We start from the raw sequence: 5,789 nt of genomic DNA, 5'->3' as shown, positions 1-5,789 counted from the left end.
TCTGTCTCAAAAGTAAACATTAAAAAAAAAACCTTAAAATGAATGTTGCAGTTTACTGATGATAGCTGTCACATAGCTCAGAGAGAGTATTATTTCAAAAGAAAAACACAAATTTTAGACCAAGAGTGATCTGGATTCAAATCCCGAGCTCTGCCAGTGAACTATTATCCTAGGCAGTGAATTAACCTCTCTGAGCTTTAGTTCTCTCAAGGAAGTAAAACCAGTTGACTTGAAAAGTTGGGCTGAACAAAGTGCTACCTCTTCCCCACTTCCCATGGTCAGAACTCAGCAAATAGCAGGTGTCACGGGTAGAGTAAAAATTGGTATTAATAAAGTTTTCCCCCCAAAATCATCCACTGATTCTATAACAGGCATATAATCAGCATGGCAATATAATAATAGAGGTATAAACTCTTATTTAATGATAGCAAATGTTTTCTCCTTTTTGAAATATGGGCTGGGGAAAATACCTATTTTCTTTCATGTGAAGCTGACAGTTAAAAGTTGATAGGACAGATTCAATGAGATATTTTCTCTTTTTTTAATACAGTGTTTTTGATTGAAGGTGATTAGTAAAAAAAAATAGTTATAGTCATTCTCAGAGACAGGCACTCCATTATTATTGTTGACAGTGCTGCCTTACGTGTACATAGGAGCCGCTGTTTCCAAAGCACTGTCACACACACTGTCTTCTTTAACCTTCTCGTTATCCGTGAGGAGCAAGTGTGGCATCACAGTAGGTGGAAGCAGGTCGGACTATAGACTCAATAGATCACCCAAGGTCAATGCTGCTGAGGCAAAGCACTCAGGACTCCTGACTCCCAGGCTGGGGCTATTTCCATTCTTCTGCACTCCCTAGATTTTTTTTTTTTTTTTTTTTTTGGTAATTTCTTAAAACAGAAAAGGGGAGAAAAAAACCCCCGGCCGCCCTGATGTGTTTGAGTGTAAAGCCAGAGCCTTGGCGGGGAGCCCTGTCCCACAGTCAGCCAGTGCCTTCTCCAGATGGGAGGGTGAGGCTGCTCTGAACAGCAGTGCCGCTGCCCTGGAAGAGTGGATCTCAGATCCCGGATTCAAATGAAAACTCCCCAGGTAGAGTCCGGGCTGACACCGCGTCCTCGTGTCTGAATTCAGTGCTTTGCTGCAGCTGAGAAAAGAGAGAGGTGGCATCTCCAGATGATTCCGTTCTGCACACCACCAGCTAGAGCCCCGGGGGAGTCGGCCCCATGCTCTGTGCAGAACGGCTGCTGCCAGGCTGTCTGAGATGGGATCCATTTGGTCCCCGGCATCGCTCAGAACGAGCGGCCGCCAGAGAGGCCAGAAGACCAGAGCTACAGTCTCGTGGGAGAAAATGGCTTCTGAAATGCTGGCTTTGCTGTTTCTAACCTCTGTTCTTTACTTCACGCTCCTGTGTTTCTCTCTCCTTAGCGTTTCACACGCTGGTCTTCTTGTTCAGTGCACTATACCAGTGGATCCAGGTTCCAAGATCCTCTCTCTCTCTCTCTCTCTCTCTCTCTCTCACACACACACACACACACACATACACACACACATTCAGCACGTGTTCTTTGATATTTTGTAGTGGCAAGGAAGGATCAGTGCTGAGCAGTAATGACTAAGTGGCCTGGGGTGTTTTATGGTTCTAAAATTTAGTCAATTGACTTTTTAAAACAGGAGCATGAGAGTTCATACATTTAGAAAGCTTTCACTTCAAAGGGTAGGTATTTGGCACTCAAACTGAAAGGCTTAAAACATGGCATCCCTTAAGCCTCCTCTCTTTACTTCCAGAAGCATCTCTGGAGGGCAGAATACTCAATGCAAGACCTTGTCCCCAAGGACTGGGTTGTATAGGCTTTTAAATCTCTATCCTCCCCCACCCCCACTTCTTTTTCTTCTCTTTTTTTTTTTTAAATTGAGGTGATACCGACATACAACATTCTATTAGTTTAGGGTATACAACACAATGATTTGATATTTGTATATATTGTGAAATGATCGCCACAGTAAGTCATTAACATCCATCGCCATATGTAGCTGCAGAATTTTTTTCTTGTGATGAGAACGTTTCAGATTTGTTCTCTTAGCAACTTTCAACTATGTAATACAGTATTCTTAGCTGTAGTCCCCGTGCTGAATAGTACGTCCTCACGAATTTCTTTCTTTTTTAATAACTGGAAGTTTGTACTTTTGACCCCCTTTACCCATTTTGCCAGTTCCTCTCCTCTGCCTCTGGCAACCAGCAATCTATCTGTATCTATGAGCTTGTTTTTTGTTTTGTTTTGTTTTGTTTTTTAGATTCTATGTACAAGTGAAGTCATATAGTATTTCTTTTCTCTGTCTGACTTATTTTGCTTAACATAATATAATGCCCTCGTGGTCCACTCATGTTGTTGCAAATGGCAAGATTTCATTCTTTTTTATGCCTGAATAATATTTCATTGTTTATATATATGACATTTTCATTATCCATTCATCTGTTGATGGACACTTGAGTTGCTTCCATATCTTCGCTGCAATGAACATAGGCGTGCAGATATCTTTCCAAGTTAGTGTTTTCATTTTCTCTGGATAAATGCCCAGAAGTGCAAATGATGGACCATGTGGTAATTCTATTTTTTAAATTTATGAGGAACCTCCATACTGTTTTCCAAAGTGACTGTGCCATTTCACATTCCCAATGCAATGGATTTCCTTTTCTCCACATCCTGGCCAAACTTGGTACCTCTTATCTTTTTGATAATACCAGTTTAATAGATGTGAGGTAATATAGTGTTTTTTATTTGTAAGTCTCTGATGATTAGTGATATTGAGCACCTTTTCATGTACCTGTTGGCCACCTGCATATCTTCTTTGGAAAAATGTCTATTCAGATCTTCTGCCCATTTCTTAAATGGGCATAGGATTTTGTGTGCTTGTTTGATATTGTGTTGTATGAGTTCTTTATATAGTTTGGATATTAACCCTTTATTGGATCTATGATTTGCAAATTGTTTTTCCAATTCCATTGATGCCTTTTCATTCTGTGGCTGGTTTCTTTTACAGTGCAGAAGCTTTTTAGTTTGAAGTAGTCCCACTTGTTTATTTTTGCTTTTGTTGTCTTTGCTTTTGTTATCAAGTCCAGAAAATCATCACCAAGACTGATGTCACCACTTATATTTTCTTTTAGGAAAGGAGCTTAATGGTTTCAGACTTTACACTCATGTCTTTAATCCATTTTCAGTTAATTTTTGTGTGTGGTGTAAGAAAGTGGTCCAGTTTCATTCTTTTCCATGTGGCTGTCCAGTTTTCCCAACACCATTTATTGAAGAGACTTTTCCCATTGTATATTCTTGGCTCCTTTATTGCAAATTAGTTGACCCTATGTGAGTGAGTTTGTTTCTGGGCTCTCTATTCTGTTATATTGATCTATGTATCTGTTTTTATGCCAATACTATACAGTTTTGATTACTATAGCTTTGTGACGTAGTTTGAAGTCAGAGAGCATGATACCTCCGGCTTTGTTCTTCTTTCCCAAGATGTCTTTGGCTATTCAGTCTCTTTGACTCTATATAAATTTTAGGAATATTTGTTCTAGTTCTGTGAAAAATGCCATTGGAATTTTGATAGGGATTATTTGAATCGGTAGATCCCTTTGGGTAGAACGGACACTTTAACAATATCAATTCTTCCAATCCATGAGCATGGGCTATCTTCCTACTTATTTGTGCCTTCTTCAATTTCTTTCATCAATCTTGCGTTGGTGGTATAGTGGTTAGCATAGCTACCTTCCAATTTCTTTCATCAATCTCATATAGTTTTCAGTGTACAGGTCTCTTATCTTCTGGGTTAAATTTATTCCTAGGTATCTTATTCTTTTTGATGCAGTTGGAAAGGAAACATTTTTCTTATTTTTTCTTTCTGAGAGTTCATTATTAGTGTATAGAAAGATGACAGATTTCTGTGTATTGATTTTGTATTCTACAATATTAGTGAACTCATTTTTTAGTTCCAACCACCAACTTCTTTATCTTGAGTGTACATATGAAGGTTGTGTGTTGGGGGAGGTGCAGCGTGTGAGGAAGGAAAGGAAAAGAATTACTCCCATTAGGAACTGGGGAGAGAAAAACTGCCAGGAGGAAAAATTAAAGGGGACTTTCAAAATACAGTGAATTGGAGACTAAAAGGAAAGAATGGTTTGTGTTTTCATTCGGTAAGTATTTAATGGTTTAAACATTGTACAAGGACACTGTGTACACATTTACTGAACTTAAACCCTAATGGGAAAGAACAAACAAATAAAATTACAATTTATTTTTATGGATAAGCAGAAATGAGAAGGCCTTACTCATAGTGATGGAGATTGGTGGTAGGTCACAGGGGATAGATTTGGAGTCCTTATGCATAAGATGAAGTTAACATGTGAAGAGCAGTAGGATAGATACTTCCAGCAAGATCAAAGGCCATGAGGCAAGCAAGAGCTTTGTGTATGTGTGGAACTGAAAGTTCAGTTTTAGTGAACACAGAAAGAGTGGCCCATGATGAGTTGGTGAGCTGATGGGACCAGACCACAGATGACATTATAGATCATAGTCATGGTTACATATTTGGCTTCGTCTCTAATGAAATGGGAAGGCACTGCAGGGTTTTAAGTAAGGGAGTGGTATGATGCATTTATGTGTTAAATATATCCCTCTGGTTGCCGTATGCAGAATACACTGGAATAAAGCAAGAACGGAAATTGAGAGATTAGAAAGGAAATGCTTCCAAGGTATTTTGAATGAAAGATTGATGGTGGCTCAGATGGGAGTTTGGGGAATTCGAGAAGGGAATAGACTTGAAAGCAGATATGATAGGACTTGCTGATGAACTGGATGTGAGAGAATCTGCTTAATTTTGCTTTTGAAGCTGCCGGTTGCATTTACTGGAATGGGAACTTAGATAAAGAATTTGGAATTAACCATGTCAAGTTCCAGGGAGAAATATAAAGGTGAGTCCAGTAGGAAGTTAGATATGCGAGCCTGGGGCTCAGAGGAGAGGTCTGGAAACATATTTGGGAGTTCTCAGCCTGCAGATGATTTACAGCCATAGGAATGGATGCAACCATGAAGGAGAGGGTCAATAAAAGAAATGTCCAGTGCTGCGAACCTCAATGTAGAGCAGCTTCAACATACAGCAAAGGAACATAATGGGCAACATCTCCAGCCTTTTCCAGAAGAGGAATACAGATTAAAGAAGAAGGAGCATTCCACAAAGGAGAGGCTGATCACATATGTCGCATATGGCTAAGCGGTCAAATGAACACAATGAAGGCAAAAGTGACCACTGGTTTAGTAATATGGCGGGCGGTGGTGAGATAGTCAATGGATTAGGTCTAGGGTGGATGGAAGTCAGAGGGAGTGGAAAAAATATCCACCGTTTGTTTTTTTTTTTTTAGAGAAATTTAGCTTAGAAGGAAACCTAAAAATGGCGTGGTTCTTCTACTCCCATGTTTATCACTTTATTTGTCTTAAGCAATTCCTGCATGTATTACTTTCTTGTAGCTGGTCTGAGAAATTTCCACAAACTTGGCAACTTAAAACAACACAAAATTATCCTTTGATTGTTCTGAGGGCCAGAAGTCTGAAGTCAGTTTCACTGGGCCCAAATCAAGGTATTGGCATTTCGTGCTCCCTCTGGAGACTCCAGGGAAGAGTCTATTCCTTGTCTCTTCTATCTTCAGGTGGCAGCTGGCATTCTTTGGTTTGTGGCCTCGTCACTTGTCTCTGCCTCCATGGGCACATTGCTGTTCTCCTCTTCTCTATGTGTCAACTCTC

At 39.8% G+C, this 5,789-nt stretch overlaps 1 protein-coding gene across 8 annotated transcripts in view; it reads right to left on the bottom strand.

Annotated features, from left to right (window-relative positions):
* MBNL2 (muscleblind like splicing regulator 2) overlaps nucleotides 1-5,789 on the bottom strand; it is a 158,182-nt gene that overhangs the window by 48,150 nt on the left and 104,243 nt on the right. The gene's annotated exons all lie outside the window — the stretch shown is intronic.

The sequence above is a fragment of the Acinonyx jubatus genome, chromosome A1 (assembly GCF_027475565.1).
Source record: "Acinonyx jubatus isolate Ajub_Pintada_27869175 chromosome A1, VMU_Ajub_asm_v1.0, whole genome shotgun sequence".
NCBI lineage: Eukaryota > Metazoa > Chordata > Mammalia > Carnivora > Felidae > Acinonyx > Acinonyx jubatus.
Note: the sequence above shows the minus strand (reverse complement) of the source record. Positions and strands in the feature narration are given on the sequence as shown.